The sequence below is a fragment of the Triplophysa rosa genome, linkage group LG24, assembly GCF_024868665.1.
Source record: "Triplophysa rosa linkage group LG24, Trosa_1v2, whole genome shotgun sequence".
Classification (NCBI taxonomy): domain Eukaryota; kingdom Metazoa; phylum Chordata; class Actinopteri; order Cypriniformes; family Nemacheilidae; genus Triplophysa; species Triplophysa rosa.
In genome coordinates this window covers 6183686-6207063 of record NC_079913.1, presented here as the reverse complement: position 1 = coordinate 6207063, position 23378 = coordinate 6183686, and the positions used below count along the sequence as shown (strand labels likewise).

Here is a 23378-nt window from a genome sequence, read left to right as displayed (position 1 = left end):
TGTCAAACTCTCCAGAAATGTAGGCCCTCGGTTACTTAGAGCTTTGATGCCATTGTCATTGTATGAACAATGAACAAATCACAAGAACAGTATAGTTGTCACGATTTCACAGCTATATCACAAAATGACACGGATGATGTAGAAATGGCCAAAACGCGCGAAAGACATGCCACACATCCTAAAACAAATGATGATATGATTGACACCTCAGTGATGTCAGGACCTAAGCACCTAGTGCAAATCCATACGTAGAAATGTTGACCTCAGAGATGACATGTAACCATGGAAATACCATATATATACACATTAATGCATAATATACATTAACACATTTAGGATGTTCGAACACACTTCCAAAAATAGACAGACAAGTGTCATAACAGAGGGAAAAGGGTTATGGTTTAGAGATAGATATCAGAAACTTAAAATCCAAATTGATACCTATCGTGAAACCAGATCAGACACAAAGGTCATAAAACAAAGTGGCATCCTCTTTTAGATCAAATCAAATGTTTGTAGGCACAAAGGCCAGGCATTAAAAATGGTGCAATAAACCACAACCGTACCAAACTATGAAGCATACACATTTTTTATAGCTGGTACAGTTTGTTATATACATTAAACACCACATTTTCAGGAGTCATTGTTCTCTCGTGCATGTTTACACAGGGTAAGCATAAATGCAACCTATATTTCAAACAGCTTATTTGCATAAAGAAAAGGGCAAAAGCTATATAGTTTCCATGAGCTGTCATTTCAGAACGTGTCACTTCCTGTGCATGCTTTGTTGCTCTGCACAATGCGTGGTTGTAAACATGAACTGTAGGAGTCAGGCCAACAATAGGCAAAAGTCTGACAAAATGATTATTCGAGCAGACGTATGCTCTTCAACAAACCCAACGCAATGTTCGTTTCCGTTTCATAGACAATGCTTTGATAACGATATGAATATAATAATGATATGCTAATGATAAAACGTGTGCCTCATGCCACAAGTTTTTTCCACCAACAGGCTAAACTCAGTTTGTCCGTTCAAAAAGTGAAATAACACCAAGATGCTCAAGGACTGTCCCTAACCAGAATGGGTTTATCTTACGATCATTTCTGTCCCATAGGTGAGAAGGTCAAACAACGAAACAGTGATTGGAAAACTCAGATGAGTCAGGGACCGGCCGCCCACACGTGGTGCCCCATGAACTAAAGGTATGAGCTGATTTATTACACGATATTGCAACAGCGTGTCGTTTATACGCAAATGATGAGAACAGGTTGAATCTACAGAGTGATTATAGTGTGAAATCCCTTCAAAAAGCACGTTACGAATGTTTAAATGAATAACTCCCATATTTTAATACTTAATAGAAATCATCAATTATCTTAAACAACTTTTTAAAAAACTAATTTTTTAACAGTATTATTCAATTCTCGCAACTGGCATGCCGACATCCGTAAGTTCTACTTGCAGTTTGCCGTTAACCTTAACATGGAATAGCAAACACTGCATGAGGACGGAAAATATTATTCAAAATGATTGTCTACGACTGGGGCGATTCTTTGAAGACACACTTTGTGAGCTGGTGGTTGGTCTGGACTACCTTGAGGTTAATTCATGAGGTGTGAAAATAGACTTCATTGTCGAGTAGCCCTAGTTTATATTGTTCATAAGCCAAGCAAGGATATTGAACTGAGGCGGAGGGTCTTTCCAAAAATACTTTTTTCTCCTTAGTATGGAACACTAACAAGAAACAGCTCACACAACTGAAATTACATGAATGCAAAAGAAGCATGTGAAAGATAATTGTGAACTATTAAATCAACCCAGAGAAAATGGGTTAACCCAGGTTAATTGGGGTCAGGTAAAAGTCATTTATCTAAACGCAAAATGCACCTGTTCAAAGAATAATGAGTGATGATATAATGGCGCCATCTAGTGGAGAACCATAAAAGGAACATAAAAACAGCATAAGCCATTTTAAATGCCTATCCGTTTTATGAAGTCATGTTCATCTGAAGCTATACGAGTTTCTTTTATCGAGGTTCTACCAATTAAACATTAATATAATTGTATGACAGAAAATCATATAGTTATAAATAACCTTAAAAATGCATAATGTCTGATCAAGTTAAATCAGGGAACAAAACAAAAGGCAAACAAACATCACGCTAAGCCTCCAAATCCTAGGAACTTCTGTGTTTCTGCAAATTACATGTGCTGTCAGTATAAATACAAAAGAAAACCTGGTAAAACTACAGGACTGACAAATGTTTTGTGTTTCTAACCATTTTAAGTTCTCCATTCTGTTTAGGTGGTGGACCAACACAGAGACACCAGGGAGTACAACTAACAAACATCAATTCAAAGCCATTTATAGTGTGATAGATGCCACATTATTGCTATCAATATACTGTTGAAGCATTAAAAGTGACCGCATTGTTCTAATCTAAAGACTGTCTTCTTGCTTGGTATTGATCATTGAAGAAATTACCCATCATCACAGACCAGCATTATGTAAAGTCAGATAAAGCCATGTGCACTTTTTTACCTTGCATGTAGCCCATTACTGCACTGTTACTTATTGTTGACTTGAAACTGAATGTGCAGTCACTGACACCCTATGTCATCATAATATTTCTTTACTTAGCAAATAGCATCTTATGTAGTTCTCAAAGTAACTTGAAACCTCAAGAATTAAGCACTTTGAAGGCCTAATGTGATGTCTTTTTGCCGATGTAGCATTACCGCTCTGATATAGTGTTTTCAGCAGAAAAACATGCGAACTTGTGCCATCTAATACTGGCGTTTACAGAACACACAACTGTTTTAGTACATCCTGAATCAATGCATTGGTTGCTTATACAGTGCTGTGAAAAAGTATTTTCCCCCTTCCTGATTTTTTGCATATTTGTCATGCTTAAATGATCCAGATCATCAAACAAATTTTAATATTACACAAAGAAAACCAGAGTAAATACAAAATGCAGTTTTTAAATGATGGTTTTATTTATAAAGGGAAAAAACAATCCAAACATTTCTGACCCTATGTGAAAAAGTAATTGCCCCTGAATGTGCTCAAATGATCTGAATCATTCAAGCATGACAAATATGCAAAAAAACGGAAAGGGGGCAAATACTTTTACACAGCACTGTATGCACAGAGCGTGTTCTGTTTTTGGCTATGTAAACGGGAACACCTTGTATCTTTCCATAACCATTCCTAGAAATTTCATGAACTTTCATGAACACCGTGTTCTATAGACCTAAGGTGCGTTTTGAGGTTGTTCCCATAGAATTAAAGTCATCATGATTATTGCTATGGAGACAAGAAGCAAAGAAGCAAATCAGCATGTGCATATGGTACTAACATTACTCAGCCTCTTATTAATAAAACTTCATTAAAGTGAAGCAAGAGAATGAAAAACTACACATCCTCAAAATCACAGCCAATTGTAAAGCTCGTTACACTTTGTCCATTGTGGGGAAGTTTTTTTACCAACAGCAGATAAAATGTCACAGCAAACTTGTCAATTATGGGAACATATTTAATACACACAGTAAATACATTATTCATATGGATAATCGGAACAACGCATTCAATCACTTTATACTAATACACAAATGACTTCCTATGACAACAGAAAACACAAAACAATCAATAGAGACTGATGCAACCTTTGTTAAAGCACTTCTCAATGTACAGAAAAAGAGAACTTTACATTTTATGTAATTCCCTGGGAATTTAAAAGATCATCTGAGGTCATGACTGCATTAGTCCAGCACACCTACAGTATGCATGGTTGAACTTAAGGATATTCCTCCCTCTTATCTGATGCCGAGTCACTGTCAGGCGTTGACACAATTTGTTTGCACTCATTCTTTATGGGTTCAGGAAATTCATGTGTACTTTGTTGTTGCTTGGGTTCTTGGAACAGCTATTCTAAACTAAAACCGCACAACCTGTTTCATACGGTGGCACACGCACACATTTGGCATCAGTATGTGAAAGTAAGTATTAGTCATTACAGTATATTATTTCATTACGATATAATTTCATAATTTTCATAATTTATGATACTCTCATATAAGTACATCCTACGTGCTTACTGTGTAATTAATAGGTACCAGCCCAGAACCTAATTCTAATCCTAACCCATATTAAAGTGGTAGTTCACCCAAAAATGAAAATTCTGTCCTTTACTCACCCTCTTGTCATTTCAAACCTGTATGACTTTCAATTCTTCTGCAGAACAGAAAAGAAGATATTTTGAATAAAGTTCCCATTGACTTATATTGTGTGGACACAAAACCAATGCAAGTGAATATTTGTCATCACTGTTCGCTTTCACAACATTCTTGAAAATATCTTATTTTGTGTTCTTCAGAAGAAAAAAAAAAGTTATACAGGTTTAAAATGACCAGAGGGTAAGCAAATGATGACAGAATGTTCATTTCAAACAGTATCATGTATTTTGTTGGGAAAGTAAGCGCAAGTAGGCTACTGTAAAATAAAGTTAAACCATTCCCATGTAGCCCTAAATGTACGTACTTACCTAATGCATGCGAAACTGTGTACGAGGTGCACATGCTAACTGATATTATTAAAGACCTCAGGACAAAATCAAACAAACTTTCACGATTTCTAAAAACCTTTGAGTGATTGTTGTTGCGAGTTTTTGTGATTTTCCTTCCTTCTTTTTAAGACAACAACAGGGTGACTATAGCAACTACGGGCTTGGCACAATAAGATGTCCTGAATCATCCTTGGAATTATTAGCATAGCAGTGTTCCACAAACATGATTTAGGTGTTAACAAAAACAAAATAATATAATGTAATGTAAAAGTAGGCCAAGCCTACACCCGTTTCACTTCCAGCTATATCGTAATAATATTTTCCGCAAGTAATATAAACTCAGTTCTGACTTTTTCTCACAATAATTGTGAGACAAAAAGTTGCAATTACCTAAAAATTACTTAAACAAGAAACTCACAAACAACTATTACACTTATTCAGGACAGAACTAAATAATATTAGCATGCGATTTCTATGAACCCAGATCCCTCTTATTTTGTTAAAATTATTCAAATTTTGCATTTTCGGCAAGGTGTATGAAACTTATGAGTATAACTGATTGCTGTTTACATGAATTGCCTGTTACAGTTTATATTAATGTTTAAATGAAATAAATGACATTAAAATTCCAAGTAATCTCTTTGGTAATCTAAAATACTTTTCGGATGTCACTGTAATTTGATTACCACCCATTTAATAGTAACTGTAATGAAATACAGTTACTTAAATTGTGTATTTTCAATACGTAACTAAGTATTTCGTCTCCCCAGCCCTGTGTATAACCCATCAATGGGATTCATCATATTGATTTAGGGGGCCGATTTAGACGGACAAAGAGACTTCATTAAGTTTCTCAGCTGGACCTCTCTCTGTCTCGATCACAATTCAAAAACGATTGAAAAATACCTTTCTGCATTTCTTAGATACACGCGGCTCTAGTGCTAAATTATAAACCCTTTGTAGAAGCACTCGTTTCCATAAATATAATCAATAATGTAAGAGTCAGTGCGTATTATCTTATTTAACTCTACAATTGCCCTCGGTTGTTCATTTGAATGGGTAATGTGATCCCCATATGACACACATAACAAGAGACAAATTTGTCATCTGGAGACTGTTGCGAGACACAAGTACAAACAAACAAGTTGTCCATTACCTTAGTCCAAAATCACACGTTATAAATTACAAAGGATGTTCATTCTTTGTGGACTTTTAAAACACAGTTTCAAGAAGAACTGTGTAGAAGACCGTTTCATCATTGCATAAAATTACGCCACAGCCATTTAAATAATTGATTTTTGTAAACTCGATTAGATCAAAGGCTAATGTAACGTTTGCAGTATGCAAGACATGTATAAAATATCTCCTTTTCCTCAAGCATGGCTTCCATTGCTCTTTTGGTAATGTTTCACATCAACAGCACTGCTCAATTTTATGTGAATATAAACCAAGCGTAGATCATACAGAGCATGTGATCTTAATAGTAAACGTACATCACAGATTGCAGTAAAGCATAATCCACTAGCACAATGTTTCATTGCACCAATAGTCATAGCTTGGGCTGTGCAATATTGAGAAAAAAAGCATTATGCGATAGCATGCTAAATAATGCAATATATGATATGCGATACAACAATGGTTTGTAACCATGAAAATGCCATTTTAAAATATATTTAAAAACTGAAATTAACATATGTCACATTATTTCTGATTATTGATGATCTTCCACACATCAGACACAGTCTCTCTGTTATCTGCATCAACCTAAACTTTGACTATATAGACCACTTCGCAAGATGTAAACACTGGTCCAGAAGCACTTACGGGTTTCAGTTTTTATTTATTTTTCAAAATCTCACATACTGTACATAATTCAAACTTTTTTCTCTTTTTTTGTATATACATTTTTATTCTGTTAAAATGTTTCTGTTATTTGTATATTTGTTCAACCATTGTGTAGTGTTAAAAAACTTAAAAAGGAAGGTCTTCTGGACCAGCGTTAGATCAGCGTTGCTTACGTCATCCAAAGTGGTCTATACATTGCTTTTAGAAATGTTCAAATGATTCAGTTATTGCATCTATTGCGATATGCACGTTTGCGATATTTCAATCATTTCTATATATTGCTTAGCCCTAGTCATAGCTATTCATTTTGGGACAAATATTAATTTCTCTTTTTATAATCTTCTTTATAATCAACTGGGACTGCAATTAAAACCAAAAGCAAGTAGGTCTTCGCTTTCACCTGCATCTCTGCAGCGGGTGATGTATACAAGACATGAATTATTCAGACAGAGCTTCTGTTCTTTACCTCATGCTGGTCACTAGATGTCAGCAACGGAGACATCATAAGGTCTGTCACAGCACGTGAGAGGTAGCACACATGTGAGATGCATGTGTATAGAAAATCATTGTTTCCTAATTGGGCTTTAAGACAAACTTAAACAAGAAAATATGAAAAAAAAAGAATATAAAAAGCCAAACACACCGTCCAGGCAACACATGACTGACACATCAGCTTCACATAAAATAGATTACATGTGATACCTTCCCTGAAAGCATCAGTCATAGTTTTTCCAAATGAAAAATATCACATGACTGAAACGGTTAAATATTATGTTTTGAGTTGTACTCGATTCTTATATGCTGTATACGTGAGCGATGTGAGCTAAAATGTCACATTACATCCGGCACGCAGGATATGAGGCACCGTCATTCGGCCATGTAACCGGGCGGTGAACATGAGCTTTGGCATAAGCGAGGCCCGTTTATTGACTGGCAGCTCCCAGCCTGTGCAATCGCAGGATGTATGACCTGCACGGAGCCAAGAGCTGAGCCTCCATGACCACAATCACGCCAGGACCACAGACAAGCTTGCCTTTCAAAACAACCTGATGAAATACCATCCCGTGGAAACCTTCTTTACTCAGGCGTGTTTACAAGCGGTGCATCAAAGCATGCACCAATGCTGGAAATCCCTATAGTTTTTTAATTCCTTACACCTTTATTTTATTTTTTAACAAGTCAGAAGATGCAGCAGGTAAACCGTTAAATTAAAGACCGTTAAAAGTGAACAAAGCTGTTACTCTATCCCTGCCAGACTGCAGGTTAAATGGGTTACTGGCTCAAGTGTCTCCAACATATCGTTGGAAGAGATAAAAACACCATTGTTGCTCATATTCAGATGACTAAACATTTGTCTCCGCAGAATAATAAGACCTGAGAAACCAGAGACGAGTAACCGTTACGTAAAGACAAAGATCGTCCCCTGATCAGACATCAAGTATTGCTGAAATGACCGTTAGAGGTTCAGAAAGACTAGTTTTAGTTACAAATGCGAAGCTCAGTTTGGCGGAGACGTTATGATAAAAAAAATGTAGGTCACTTAAAGGGACAGTTCACCCAAAAATAAAAATGCTGCCATCGTTTACTCACCCCTTTGTCATTTCAAACCTGTATGACTTTCTTTCTTCCGCAGAACACAACAGAGGATATTTTGAAAAATGTTGTTTACTGGCCCCCATTCACTTGCATTGGTTTTGTGTCCATATAATAGAAGTGAATGGGGTCTAGTGCTGTTCGGTTTCCAACTTTCTTCAAACTATTTTCTTTTATGTTCTGCAGAAGAAAGAAAGTCATAAAGGTTTAAAATGACAAGAGGGTGAGTAAATGATGACCGAATGTCCGTTTTTGGGTGAACTATCACTTTAAGCATATATTCAACAATAAACCCTGTTTATAAATAACACATTCATATCAGTTATCAGATCATTTGCATTGAATACTTTTGTGAAATGTTCGAGCGAATGAGAGGGTATGGTCTAAATGATCCCAGCGCAACACCCGCTCACATCTTCAAGTCTGTTGTTGTATTTGTGTTGTGTTCAAGTGAGCCGACCGCCTATAGATGATTGTAACTGAAACCTACAGGGGGACGTGGAGCGACGCAGAAAGGGCTCGAGCAATGGAGCCCAAAAGCAAGCTGCATCTGTTCCAGTCGTGCACCAGAGGCAGACCTTTGATGGAAACATGGCTATTCCTGAGCAGGAACGGGGAACCGGCTTTATATTTAGGGCCGGTGTCATGGAATCTTCATACTGACAGATGTGTAAAAAATGTTAAAAGGGGGTTAAAAGTTTCACAAGGCTACTAACAATAGCAAGCGGGCAGCAAGAAGTTCAGGGTCCATGTGGTAGTCTCTGGAGACGAAGAGTTTTACATATAGCTTTATAAAAGTTTAAGCGCTCATTCTGTTTATATCCTTAACTTTAACCATATCGCTAGAGAGATCTTAAAGGCATAGTTCACCCAAAAATGACAATTCTTTCATCAGTTACTTACCCTCATGTCATTTCAAACCTGACTTTCTTTCTTCTGCAGAACACAAAAGATGATATTTTGAAGAAAGTTGGTAACCAAACAACATTGACCCCCAATTGGACACAAAACCACTGAGACATTTCTCAAACTATCTGCTTTGTTGTACATGAGAAGAAAGACTCGTATACAAGATCTGACCAACACAAGGGTGAATAAATGACAGAATTCTTATTTTGGGGTAAACTGTCCCTTTAAAAGAATACTGAAATTGCAAAACTAGATTTTTTTCGTGTAGCAAACGTTCAGAAGTCACATAATAAATTGATAAAAATAAAGTCATTACATACGCTCAGAGGGGCAGAGGGCATTTGGGCACTGGCAGACGGGGCAATCTTTTATGCGGCCAATTAGGTCACCTGAAATTTAAGAGCTCTCTTAACCGACCTGCCAGATCTAGGTCTAAGGGTCTCTCATATCAGACCAAAGGCCACTTTTGTGCTTGTGTGCAATGCATTATGGGAATTTTGCAATCGAGTCAACACCGGCCACCTGCAGAGTGATGTAGACATAAGCTCAGAGACACATGCCAGGAGTTAGCATGAGACCCCCGAAGTTTCCATCAGCAGTCAGCTGGAGGATAGAATCTATCTACTGCACCAATGCTTTAAATTCACACAGGATCAGGCTCAAACCGAATCGGTCTACAGATTCACACAGAATTTATGATTAAATTTCACACTGGTTTATAGTTCTACATACTTCCTAGCCCATTGTTAGTCTAATAAATAGTTTTTGCTGGTTTATTATGCTTTTAACCACCAATAACAGTATAGTACCGTCATCTTTAAGAAACACGTTTAACTAAATGTAAATCCATTCCCAATCGCAAAATGTGCCACGGAATCTGTGTAAAATGTCCACAATTTACCCACGATCCCATTTAGAACCTCACTCCAATTGTGACCTTGTCTGTCATATATTCGGGCTAAAAGTCCCATAATCTATTTATGAAATTATATAATAGATTTCAAGATTGACAATTTATTATTTTCCAGAAAAATATATAATTTTTTGTTAAATTGGGCCTTCTCAGCCAATATAAAAAATATCAAGGTTATATTTTTACAGAAAAATCTTGACATTAGCCTATTGCCATCTCTGTTTTGAAATTGCAGGTATCTTATGTATTCATAAATGACATCAAACTACAAAATTGTACCCAAAAGTTGAACTTTTAAATTTTTTTTTTATATTTTTATAATAAGTTTACTCTTGTGAATTGTCTCATCTCTTATGTACTTGCTCAATAACTGATTTTAGTTTATTTTTAACCCCCCAAAAGACTGCCCCTTCAAGTTCAATGACATACTTTAATGTTATGATGGACTTTCAACAAAGATCAATGCATCTGTATCATATTTTCTTTTGATGACCAGCTAATGAACAATGGCCTCGAAACACAACACGGCCCTACGGCTTCCAAACACCATCCCTGTGCAACGGGCAGTGTGTGAAGCAGGAATGCAGCCAGGCCCCATCGGAGTCCAAAATAGCCCGCTCTACGATGCGCTTATTGATTCCTGCAAGCACAAGGGATCCAACCCTTTTGGGGAAAAAGAAAATATCCCTCACGCATGCCTGCTGAGAGTCGCACGGGGACAGCGGCACCTGTGCTTGTTTGCTGAGCAGGGATTTGGTTTGTTAGGTTTCTGAACTGCACTCAAATCCCTCAGACAGACCAGCAGTGTCATGTTTCTGTTCCAGCGAGCGCATGAATGTCGTGCCCCTGGTCAGACGGTCGAACCTGTTGAACCCTCACAGACATAGACGTGAGGCATCCGCGGACCAAATTAAGACGGTGGACGGACTGACCCTGTGCTTTTTGGCTCAGCTAATTCTTGTTGTTTGGCCCTACAGAGCTTTTTAATTCAAACTCATTTTGATTTTAAACGGATCCATTTTAATATTGACGTAAACGTCTTATACTGACATTCTTATAAATATGTATATAGAGCAATTCTTTTCGAATGCTTGTCGCATCAAATGCTTGGAAACACAGCTCACCACATACAGCAAATCTTACATTTACAATGGTCTATTTGTCGATCCCCGTACGGCGGCCTCAAAGCGATAAGGCTCCAAGCACGCGTGTCGTTTTAAATACAGTCTCACATATGGTTTTCAATGCTTTACAAGAGGGTAAACCTAAAGCTGTTTATGTGTCATGGAGAGAACAAGTTAAGAATATTCTTGTGGAACAAATAAGGTGAGAGAGGGTGGTTGTACCATATGTCTAGGTCAAAAGAACAAGGTTGTAGACTTCTGGTAACCACGTGAGTTACTATCAGCTGTGTGCCAGAAAACTGTCGGCTAAAATGGGTTCTGTGCAAGCTTTTACAATTCGGTGCCAAGACTAAGACCAAGACAGAGTATTGAATCAGCTGTACGCATAATTCAAGCAAACTTGAAAATGCAATAATGGTGAATTTCAGACTGCAAAAACCTTTTGAGGTAAGAGAAAAGATGTCAATAATATATCCAAATTTGTATAAAATATGTCTTTTTTAAGCAATTAGTTTAGTTTACCGACTGTCGAGTCTGTGTTTTCCAAGCGGACAGGTTAAATGAAACAACAAATCCTTATATATAAAAAAGTCTACTGCACCAGAGCGAAACTGACGACCCTTTGGATAAAAACGTCAGCCAAATGCATAAATGCAAACAATTCATATCTCTGCTTTTCTAACACTTTTCTCCACTGTGTGGCCCTCACTTGGAGTGACCTTAGACCTCTCTCTGGGAGCACCAGAGGGGCAAGAGGCGGTCAGTGGCCGGCAGACGTGGCATTATTCTGGCTATGCATCACGCCGGGTTAAATATAACCATGCTGCGCTATCCTGAGAGGAGATCTTTTTCTAGTAATCCCTGTGTTGAAACCTGATGCCACATCACGGATCGACAGCAAAGGTCTCGGTGTGCGAGACTGACCTATGTGGGCCGAGGTCGATGCAAATATTACCTTCAACGGCTATTTTACCTGCATCTCTTCCTCACCACCTGTGAGTGCAATACAACAAATTATGAAAAAAATAAATGACGAAATGAATGAAGTACCTGCGACATGTATATCTTGACACATGTTCTTCTCACCCCTCATCACTCATGACAAACCGTAAGACACCCCAAGGTCAGCATGGTGCCTGCTCATCCAAATATAGGCCAACGCTTATTGGAGGAGACCGAGGCGATGTTTAACATACCGTACAAGACGACGTATGCAATGCTGTACATGTTCTGGCATGAAGCATGGTTGATACACAACGGACATAGAGATATGAGCTCATCTTATTTCATTCAGGTATTCATTACACAAGGTCTTGGTTTTCATAACACACCCACGTTCAGACCTTGTTTCATCTATCTTCAATTTAACAAATGCAATATGATGAGACTACTGTCGATCAGAATAGAGATCATTTGTTGTCTAAAGCCTGTCTAGTCTGGTCTACGTATTTTAGGTCAGCGTCTAGTCTTTGTGATGCTGAGATACCAAAGAATAAAAGTTTAAATCATGTTTCTCTTTTTTCATACTCCGTTTGTGATTTCCGAGTCTGTCCCTAAGAGGATGGAAATGATGACTGCATAAACTTTCTTGAGAATTTGAAGACAGAACACTGAAATTTTGGGTAGGATTCAGCACTTCTGATTTCCTAAGTTTTTGGTTATAGTGATCTGGAATCTAGTTAAACAACAATGATCCCATGCATGATACTTTCACACTTCATTCGAAACATCTTTGCAAGCCGAAATGTGGCAGATTTGCGAATATTTCTCCTCCTCAAAGAAAGAAAAGATCATTGCGTATTATGTGTAAGGTTGCGAGTTTGATTTTATAACTGTAAAAATTGCTTTTTCGTTTGTAAAGCATGACCTAATTTTCACAATCTCAAAATGCACGTTGCCATCCAGACAAGTGTGATCATCCACTGCATAATAAATAATTCCTGAAATACACCAGGAAAGAATGCAGGTTGAAAATATGTGCTATCAAAGAGATAAGATGAATCTGTATGACATCAGTGGATCGCTAAAATAACATTTCCTTTTCCTCATAGGAGGAGAAATTTTCCTCATATTAAAGGGGCCATGAATTAAAACCTCAATTTTAACCTGAGCTTTTGTTGTATAAGAGGGAATCGTATTCAAGCGAACAACCTGTAAGTGTCAGAACTGAAAACGCCCTTGTTACTTAAATTTCAACTGTTATTGACACCAGGCTCAGTGAACACCAGGTCCTGGAATGCACCTATTTATAGGTTGAACACCGCCTCCACAGAAGAATATCAATGACTAATTCTCTAGCCCCGCCCACTGGTTCGCAAATGACTTTAGCCACACATACTGTAGTACACACTCCTGCATTTGTGATGATTGACAAACTGGTAACCATAGCGACATATTTTTCGGCTAAAGATTAGTTTTGTCCGTCAGTTTAAACTAAACTGCTGATATGCTCTTTTGCTGTGTTGCCATGTTTGTTATTAATAAGCGCTTTTATGCTTGTCGTTTGGTCTTAGATCCAAAAGGCTCGGCACTTAGGTTTTAATAAATGGTCTGTTGCAGATTTTAAGAATTTTTGGTCATAAAATATATAAACAATTTGCATTTTAAGGTTTGTTTTTGTCCTGTCTTTATTTGCTTATTTTTTCTGTGATGATCTGGCAACCCTGTCACTTTAGCGAAGGGCTCCCCGTGTCATATGTGCAAAAGTGAGCACTTCCTTCACTGTTATTTTTATTTAGAGCGACCAAGCAACAAACATGCAACATTGTGCAGCGCCTGGTTGTGGAAGAACACATTCGCTTCCTTCGGAATCTGATATTAGGAATGCGTGGTTGAAGTTTATTTTTAAGTACGTTCCTGCGCACGTGGGTGAAACATTGAGCATTTGTTCGCGTCATTTCACCATGGGTTCCTTTGTGAACAAGGCGCTGGATTTGCGGAGAGGCTAAAATTAAAAAGCAGTGCTGTGCAGTCAATATTGGATCCGACAGGAATGGCGCAGCAATCTTATGCGAGTAAAACATATTTGTACTATGCGTCACTATTGCTTTGATAGAGATCGCTTGATATATCCTGATAATGTGTAACTTACCATTACATGTCTAACCAAATTCACACCCCAACTAAGTTTATTACGCAAACTGCTATCCAATCATAGCAGTGGGCGTTTACTTCCAAGTCTTCAACGCGGCACGCCCATTAAAACAGAGCGTTTGACGAGACGGCCTAACAACCCGGGTAGAAAATAGCCTGTTACTTATTGATTTTGATGTTTTCGAATGTAAAAACCACGCGAACGTCATAAGTAGACCTCATACAACAGTATAAAACAATAAACAAGCCCAGTTCAGGACACCTTTAACATAACATATCATTCCAAGTCTGTATGATTGTCTTTGTTCTGTGGAACACAAAAGAAGATATTTTGAGAAATGTTTTAGTGGTTTTGTGTCCATACAACGAAAACCAGGGGGGCCCATTGTTGCGTGGCTACCAACATTCTTCAAAATATCTTCTTTTGTGTTCTGCAGAAGAAAGAAAGTAAAAGAGGTTTGGAATAACATAAGGGTGAATAAATGATGACAGACTCATTTTAGGGTGAACAATCCCTCTAACCTTGGAGTTAAGCCATCTTTCTGCACAATTGTGCAGTTCGGCTCATATACACCAAAATACAACACACCAGCGGTACAGTGTTTCGTGAATCTGATCAGACCGATTCCAACAACAAAAAAAAAAGTAAATACAGACTTTCCAATATGTTAATGAAAACAATTTACATTCGAAGGCAGACAATTCAAAAACTCCCTCAAGGTCTGTATTACACGTTTGACTAATGACTATTACAAGTACAACTTTAATTAGGATGCATTTCATTACACAGAAACCCTCAATGGTTAGTAGACTGAGTCACTGATGTCACCCCTTTCTAACACTGAAGATGTTTGTTTACCATCAGCTCTCAAAGGAAAAAGAGGGATTTAAAATGTTTACAGGCCGCAACACTGAACATCTCATAATTTGGTCTGCTGGTCTACACCACGTGTTTTATTTAAAATACAACACGGGACACAAATTAGAGTCCTTGCCACTGACATGATGTATGTGACAACCTCTTATTACACAGATAACTTATCTGCTGTTAGTGGATTCTCAGCGATATGACAAATGGCAAGTTGAGCCAGCAAGTACTTCCACACTATAGAGCAGTAAGGCGATCCTTTCTTACCCCCACCCCAACCAATATATCCTCCTAGATTGGCCCTGTAAAGTGATCCGGGACAGATGCTACATAGATCACGTGCAAAACTGACAGCCATCAACAGAATGATGATGCTGTAGCTCAGGTTCACAGAAAAATGAGCGTCCTAGAAAACCGGAGCGTCACATTTTCGACGGTTATAAATGGGCGTGAGAGACAGGTATGCCGATGCTGTGGCATTCCGAAGATGTACAAACGGTGATGTCATCATTTTTGGTTTACACATTGACCACATACACACATAACTTGAGAAATGGTATCAATCTATTTTTTTCTACAATCACACCTTGGAAGACATGAGAGAGAGAGAGAGAGAGAGAGAGAGAGAGAGAGATGGGAATCTTTCTTATAAAGAAACATCAGACAGAAAAGCCATATTAGCTGCTAGCCATCTAGACATCAATCATGATAAAATAAACCTGTTGAACATTATCAGAGAGATGAGCGTCCATGCGCAAATGTGTTTAGCCGTGCAATTGCAATACTGCTGTTTTCAGTGGAACATGATAGCTCTGATAGCAAGATATCATGACCGGCGCGTCTTATTTTATCCGACGATCTGAACACCACAATTAACAAATGGTCAATATATTTTGTTGGAAGTGTTTCAATGACATCAAGTCCTCTACACGTTGATGATTTTATTAACTAGAAATGATATACTAGATTATACTAGAAATTATAAACTAGAAATCAATTATTTGATTTTTATGAAAGCTACTGTATATGGTGTATTGACAGTGATTGAAAGTAGCTGAAAATGTAAAATTGCTTTTCATTTAGCACGGTTTTATTTTCATGCTAACCCTTAAAATATCTATACTTCAAGTTGATTTTATTAAGTGTACCCAAGTAAAGATCAAAACTATACTTTATGTACTGTAGTAAGTATACTAATATGAATGTAGTTGTATAAATTAATAAGTGTACCATTTCAATAGTACTTGGGACTGAATTGGGCCACTTTTTAGTTTATAAAAGTGTACCATTAAATGTACTTTTATACTCAAGTATAAAACTAGTTTGCAACTAGTGTTTATCTTTGTACTGCAACTATACTAAAACTTATAGGTATACTAATAGTTAAATAGGCTACTTGTAGCATCTTTTTAGTTTATGAACGTACATATGAAAACTATGAAATGGTACAAATGTATAAGCTATTAACATCATTTACTATATTATTTGTGCACTTTGTATAATGGGACAAGGCACTATATATACTGTATATATAATAACAAAGGCAGACAAGTGATGTCAATTGATCAAAGTATGGCCCAATTGTACTTAGTATATATTCTCTAAGAATACTTAACTGTAATTTTAAGTATATTTCTGAGAAGTATCCACAAAGAAGAATGTGCTTTTATAAGGTAGTAGGCCACTTGAAGCACACTTGAATCAAGCTTTTTGTAAGATAATTAACATGTTCACTTATTATCAATATACTTACCGACTCATAACAAACTACTTTGAAATACTTCACAAAAGATACTCCAGGAAAAATGTGTTGGGAAAACACAACACCAGCGTGAATGTATGGTTCACTGGACTGCATTATTGTTGATGTTGCAGAATTACACATAATACAGATTATATAAGATAAAATGTTATGTCCATTTGTAAAATCAATCGCCCTTTGACCTTTCACACACCGATACTGTGCCGCAATCTGTTTTGACCTTTCTGCGCACGCCTGACCGTCTCTATTCCGGCACTGTATCTTTGCCTTATACGCTTTGACACAAATGTACAATTTACTGCCCTGGTTCTAATTGTGTAATGGAGTCACGTTTCTCCGGAGAACGACGAGCTAGTAAAACCATGCCAATAATATCTACACCCGCTAAAACACAAGCAGCAATGAAAGACGTGGGTGAAAAACGAAGTGTGCCTCTCTGGGTACACTTGACCTGTGCATCATGCCTGAGTATCCAGATTATCAGTTGCGAATATATGACAAACAAAATTGCAGGTATACTAGCTGCCACGATGAGTCTTGTGACTCATCATGAAAAAGTGTTGCTGGTGTAAAACAATTTGAAGTATCGAAAGAGCAAGAATTACATCATCAAGTCAAGATCTATGCTTAATGCTAAGCTTTCATAGTGCATATGCACGGATCACCTCATTTTCTTGGCAGGCTCAGGGTTCGACAGGAAAAACTTTCATCTCTGCCTGACAGCTGCCAGTTAAGAGGCCTCAGACCCGTCCACCCCGCCGTTGCTCCCCGAGGGACCTGCAGACAAAGGCAAACGGTGATAAGGTGACCAGCTGCACGAATAACCTGCCCCTGCTGTGGCGAGATTTATGGGTGATGAAATTCAAATTTCTAACTCTGCCAATGGCCTAAATAGGACCCATGGGCTGCGGGCAAAGGAAACTTAAACCCCGGGCTCCATGGTGAATGCCATGTGCAAACATATCAAAGTTCACTCCCCTATACAGAGGCCGATAACCAGTCCCAGGGAATAGAGGCTATTTCAAAAGCTGTTAATTAACGCTGACACCTGGACCTCTGGTGACGAGCAGCTCGGCGATTGAAGCACACATCTTTTAAAGACTCGGCGAGCACAGCGTAATAAAAATTACAATGATAAAAGCCTGTAAAAGACCAAGAGATTACATTTAAATAGGGTGTGAAAACGCATTCGGTAATGTGCTATTATATAAACGGACTTGATGACTTGACACATGAGTCACAGAAGGATACGTACAATAAAGATGGCAATTTAGATTTACTGCCAATTTGCGATCTATAGGGAATAATACTTTCATGAAATTAATTTAAACCATGTTTTTCCCCACAATAACAATTTAAGATTGAAATATAAATAATGCAAAATAGAAATGACAAAAACAGATATGCAAATTAGCTCACTTTAGCAAAATTGGATGGGCTTTATACCATTGTGAAGATTACTTGAACCTTTTCTTAGATTTTGGTCTGTGTAAATTTTGAAAATAACGCCACAACGTACAACAAGCTCTACATGTACTGTACCAGCTGGAGACTCTGGCTCACAGTTTGCATTAATTTAATTGCGGAACTACATACACACACAGGAAAAACAAAACAAGACAAAACAAAACAAGACAGGGCAAAACAAAAAAATAAATAAAACAAGACATGACAAAAGGACAGGACAGTACACGACAAAAGAGTACAGGACAAAAACAAACCAAAACAAAAGAGTACAGGACAAAAACAAACCAAAACAAAAGAGTACAGGGGCCCGTTTCAGAAAGGAGGTTTAGTGAAAACTCTGAGTATATTAACCCTGAAATGAGGGAAACTCTGGGTTTTCCGTTTCAGAATGTGAGGTATGTCAAACCTGAGAAAGCGGGGTAACTCAAGCCCGTTTCTAAAGGAGAGGTATCTTATACTCAGAGTCAGTAACCATAGTAACTTACTCTGTGAACCTAACCTGGTCGGGAGCAGGTTTTCTTTGGTAAACCCAGAGTTTATTTCGATCTCCTCCCCCTTTTAAAGCGCAAGTGGTGTAACTCATCCATTCATTCATTAATACAGTCATTCATGGCACACATTTTGATTACACAGAGACCATCTCAGTGACTTATACTGTATGTCATATGTGCTTTTATAGAGGATTCATGAAGAGGCTGCATTAATTCATTGGAATGTACTTTGATTTCAGGAGAGCACCGAGTGGAATTTTGTCATTTCCCTGTGCATTTTTATTAAAACTGTACCGTTTTTCTTTACAGTGAATTAGATGTATCAAAATATATCTCATCCATCCTTACACATAAATAAAGTGCATGAATAAAGAAATGAATAAATACAGACATACATGCAGAAATGAAGCGATAAAGGTAATAAACAAGTAAATTTGACATGCAGCCATTCCAAGTGAAATCTGTTCAGAGCAGGATTCGAACCGGCGATCAGTCTAACTTTGCACGAGAGTCTGACGCCCTACAGGTGTCCTATACACCATGACGTCTTACTTGCGTAACTAGAGCACTCATGGCGAGTAAGAACATACGATTTTTTTATTATTTCTGTTGTTTCATTCATTTAATGATTAATTTATTTGTTTATTGGTATCAATTTATTAATTTAAACTTAAGTCATTTTCAGGACATCAGTAAATCGAGCGGAAAGTGTGCCTCACTCTCATGTGCTTTCTGCCGCCATGTTGCTTTTTTTGGTGCTGTTGCCATGGTGAATCGTGCTATCTTTGCTCAATTGATGATGGCTTTTTAAATCAATGGTGCACGCGCGTAACCTAGAGTGAACTTACTCAGAGTGGATTGAACTAATTGAAATCACCTGTTCTGAAACCGAAAACTCAGAGTTGCGATTCTCTGAGTAAATCAACTCAGAGTTCACATTTTAACTCGGTGTTGGTTGAACCTCCTTATTGAAACAGGCCCCAGGACAAAAACAAACCAAAACAAAAGCGTACAGGACAAAAACAAACCAAAACAAAAGAGTACAGGACAAAAACAAACCAAAACAAAAGCGTACAGGACAAAAACAAACCAAAACAAAAGAGTACAGGACAACACAAAACGAAACGAAACTTCGTATCCTGTGATAGGCTGACTGAGGCCAGTTTTTACTGCACCTATGCATTGTTGTTCTTTTGTTGCACAAATTGCTTCTATTGGTTTCCCCTACTTTATACGTCGCTTTGGATAAAAGCGTCTGCTAAATGACTAAATGTAAAACAAAACGCAACGCAAAATCTAAAAAAAAAAGATTAAATTAAAAAACTGGACAAAGCAAAGCAAAACACAACACAACAGAAAAAAACAAGACAAGACAAAAGAGTGCAGGACAGGACAGGACAAGAAAGAAACAAAAACTAAAAATTAAATTCTTTAATTAGATGGACCAGTCATTGTTAATCTGGTTGGACCAGTGTCAGTCAGTCCTTTTTGTGGTCGCACCCTTGTTGCCGTATGTTACAGAAATGTAAAATTGCAGTCCAAGCAAGGATGTAACACATTTTCATTATCGATTTTCTGAAAAGAGAAACCAAAGCAAACGGTTGCATAATAATCACAATTACGATTTTCAGACCCAACAAGAATTGCAGTTGCTCCAAAAAGACTAAATAGTTTGGGGTAAAGTGCACTATTAACAGCCCATAACAGCAGGCAAGTAAGCCAACAGAATAGAGAAACTTTGGAATCTCTGACTATCCAGAGAGAGGAGGGAATAGAGGCAGATGCAAGCAGTGATTTATATAGGGAGGAAATAAACAAACAAGACTAAATAACATTGAGACAAATGTGGAACAAACAGAACAAAACAGACACTTACAAGGACAGGAGAGTGAGGCAAACTGGGCAGGGTGACCGAGAAAAACAAGAGTTAGAACAGAACAGATAACCAGTATTTGTGACCCAGGCTCTCCTGAATCTCCAGCTTCACGCTTAACACACACAAACAGCTAAAACCAACCGTTTTCTGTTGTCATGTAGTGTTTGACCCTTGTTGGCAGCACTGCTGTCCCCACATTATCCATTATAAAAGAACAAGAGAGCAGAGCCGGTGTAAAAAAAGAAGGCACTGTGCTACACAACTAACAAAAGGACCTCACGCGGTTGACATCCCTGGACTAGAGAAAAACAGAGCAGAATTGTTGATCTTCCTTGTTTTAGCATAAGGACTGATGCAACGATAGCTTTCTCAGCAAATATTGATAAACAATTACTTTATCATACAATTAACCAATTGTCAACCCTAAAGAAATACAATCCACCCGTGTTTACTACACCTGAGAAACCTCACTGAAAAGCAAGGGCCGGAAGGACAGAGGCAGGGCATTACAACCACTGATAATGTGTTTGTTGGCCATCGAAACCTCTGTGAAATTAGGCTTCGCTGACTCAAGTGTTTTGCTGGGTCGGCTGATTCATTAGATGTCTCCAGTTTCAGCATCCACTTCAAAATCCAATAAACCTCTGCAAACACACTCACTTTCATGGCGAGCACATTACAATGATCCATTAAATGGATGTGCGGTCTCTCTTCTAAGCCATTTACAGCTATCTGCGCAGTAGTTCGGTAGTTAGTAAGAGGCATAGGTGTTTTCACAGAGAACACTACTCAGTCCTTGTAGTCGTGGTGTACAAAATATTTTTCACTGGGCTAACTTTCTTCCTTAAAATGCAATAAAATCAATAATATATTAAATATAAAACTAAGAGATCATTTCAAAATCATTTTCAATTTTTCTGAATTTACTATTTATAGGTATGTGTTTAGGTAAAATGATCATTTTTGTTTCACTTCTACCCAATTTCAAATAAAAATATTTCTTCTATTTGCATTTATTTGCAGAAAAGGAAAACTGGAGAAACAGTAAAAATAGCAGAAAAGATGTTTGTATTTTTTCAGACTTCAAATGCTGCAAAGAAAACAAGTTTATGCTCAATTTAAAGGAATAAAACAGTAATAACGGTATATTACTGTATTTTTAATGTGATAACCTTTCTTTTTTTCATGCTGTCAGTTTTATTGCCGTTGCTTCTGAGGTTAGATTTTTGTTGAAATTCAACAGACAACATTTTGCTGAACTAAGACTATATATAAAAGGGTCATGCGGCCTTTGTACAGAGACAGCTGCATGCTGTCCTGCAAGAACAGGTAAACACTAATTTGATTTCAAATCTACTGTGACTGACGGGCTGGCCGAGTGTGGAAGAATGTAAATCCCGGTATGCTTGCGAGCGTGCAACCCGAACCTCGCTCGCAGCGAGTCCAGCCCCACAGGACTATTAAGAGCATTGCACAACACATGCCTACACACAGCTGATCGCTTGCAAAGTGAACACGTAGTAGCCGCACCATTCTGAGCTACCTCATAGCATTACCACCTTAGGTGTGCTTAAAGAAATCCTTGCGGCCGTTGGCTCACTATGGCCTGTGACCTTTCACCTGCTCGATTACAGTACATTATTTCAATGGCAACACGGATTCATTGTCTAACCTGTGGCTTTGACAAAAGTAAAGAGTCGACGAACCACAAAATGATGAAAAAAATGATTATCGTTTTGTTTTTTTCTAAATCTAAAACATAAAATGAACTATAGGCTATATAATCATGGATTCATTGGGTTACTTATGTCTTCCTCGCAAATCTTTATCAACATCAATACACTTGCTCTTAGTTTCATATATCTGTGTCAAGTCAGCAGTAATGGTGATTCAATGACCTCTCTTACATGCTTTCAGCCCTCTCTTACTTTCTACTTTCAATGATTCGTTTGCAATGCAAACACATTCAACTAGAGAAGTGAAAAGTGTATTAAATATAAAATTGGGGCACACACACAGTCAGAATTTAAAAGGAAGATGTACATGTTTAAAATGACAAGAGGGTAAGTAAATGACAGACTTTTCATTTTTGGGTAATCTATCCCTATAAAAAAAAAAAAAATACTTTGCCGTTTTAATAGCCATTGCTTTGACTTCAGTCCACTACCATTTGCTATCCCAGCATGCCCTGTGACAGGTCAAGATGTATGCAGGCACTCTTACCCCTGACAAAAACTTGCTCCTCATCCCTCCTGGGGATTCTGATTGCCAAAAATAGCTCGGCCTCCACTTGACTGCTTTAACAGTTCTACAGTCCTCCATTCTCAGTCTCTCACATTCCTAATAAGGCGAGTGAGATAGTCCGAGCTGCCAGCTTTCTCCATTACTGTGCATGGGAGTTCATTAGTCCCGTCACCACTTAAGAATAATCGTTCAGATTGAATGTACATAATCCTGAAAAACAAATCATTTCATGGCTAAAATGCGATGAGACTTACAGTAATAAAAGTATTTGTGCGATTTTGTCTAGAGACAAATGCAACGCAACAACTTGAATTGGCACATGAGCTCGTCCCTCAAAATTAGGTGCCGTTTCTAGACAATGCTATGGTCATTCACCAAAATGACGGAATACAATGTAATTTCAATATTTTCACGAACTCAAACACATTAAAGTATGCTAATAATTTGACAAACAAGCATCCAGGGAAGTTACAGGATGCTGTGCAACCATAATGAAATGCAGCTAAACCTGTTCTAGTGAAACTTCAGAAAGTACACAAAAAATTCACTGAAGAAAAGACCGCAAAAATTGTGTTTTACAAGGTGGCAAATTTGTATAATTTGCACGTTGTGAACCATACAAAA

The 23378-nt window shown here is 37.8% G+C and overlaps 1 long non-coding RNA gene across 1 annotated transcript in view; it reads right to left on the bottom strand.

Annotated features, from left to right (window-relative positions):
* LOC130547826 (uncharacterized) overlaps window positions 1–17391 on the bottom strand; it is a 29121-nt gene extending 11730 nt beyond the window's left edge. The window contains exon 1 of the long non-coding RNA XR_008961944.1: window positions 17342–17391. This is a non-coding gene — a long non-coding RNA (uncharacterized LOC130547826). The remainder of the gene's footprint in view (window positions 1–17341) is intronic.
* Between the last annotated feature and the right edge of the window lie 5987 nt (window positions 17392–23378).